This window comes from Fopius arisanus, unplaced genomic scaffold, assembly GCF_000806365.1.
Source record: "Fopius arisanus strain USDA-PBARC FA_bdor unplaced genomic scaffold, ASM80636v1 scaffold00023, whole genome shotgun sequence".
NCBI classification, from domain to species: domain Eukaryota; kingdom Metazoa; phylum Arthropoda; class Insecta; order Hymenoptera; family Braconidae; genus Fopius; species Fopius arisanus.
The window spans coordinates 418,378-419,348 of record NW_011887762.1 but is presented as its reverse complement, the minus strand read 5'-3'; positions in this window follow the sequence as shown (position 1 = coordinate 419,348).

Below are 971 nucleotides of genomic sequence, written 5' to 3'. Positions count from 1 at the left end.
TTTAAATTATTTGACTAATCTTGATATTCATTTCTGACTAGTATTGGATTACAAATTTCGTGTTGTAAAAAGCGATTTTAGTCTATTTATTTATTTTTTTCGTTTTATTTACTATCGAAAGCGATAACAGACAAGAGCAATTCTTCCGTTCGTTCGAGTCCAGTAGTCATTGCAGAATAAATCGTTGTCCGGTAGCCTGGCGAAGTGGTTAAAGTCGCAGCTTCACAACGGATAGGTTCCAGGTAAGATCTAACCAATTGAAGTCTTGATCATCATTGCCATCACCATTGCCACTCGAACAGAGTTGCAGCGATGTAAAATAACCATTAAAAAAAAAATAAATCTTTCGGACCACATATTGGGGATCCAGGCAAATTACTGTCATTTTGCATTTAAGATGTTGGAAAGGTAGCGGAAAACTATTCATGCAGGGGCATGAGAACATTTATTTCTAAGTATGTGAATGCATGTTTAAAATGTTTTTATTACAAGTCAGTCGCGGAACGGAAACCCGGCCTTTCGCATCCTATGAAAAAAGTGGCAATTCCATTTCATACGATACATATCAATCATGTAGGACCTTTGCAACATAATAAACATGAAAATACTCAAATGTTGACAATAATTGATGGTTTTACTAAGTTTTGTATTCTCGAAGCTGTCCGTGACACATCAACAAAAAGTGTAATTAGAGCCCTTGATCAGTTCTTTGCAATATTCGGTGGATCGTCTCGTAGAATAAGTGACAGAGGCACTGCCTTTACATCTAATTCTTTCAAGGCATTTTGTACGGTGTATACTATGAAGCATGTACTAAATGCCGTGGCAACCCCTCAAACAAATGGGCAAGGTGAACGCATGAATCGTGTTGTACGCACTTCCTTGGTGATTACGTGCGCCGGAAGACCAGAGGAACTTTGGGATGTCAGCCTGAAGAAAGTTTAGGGCGCTATCAATTGCACAAGCAATCG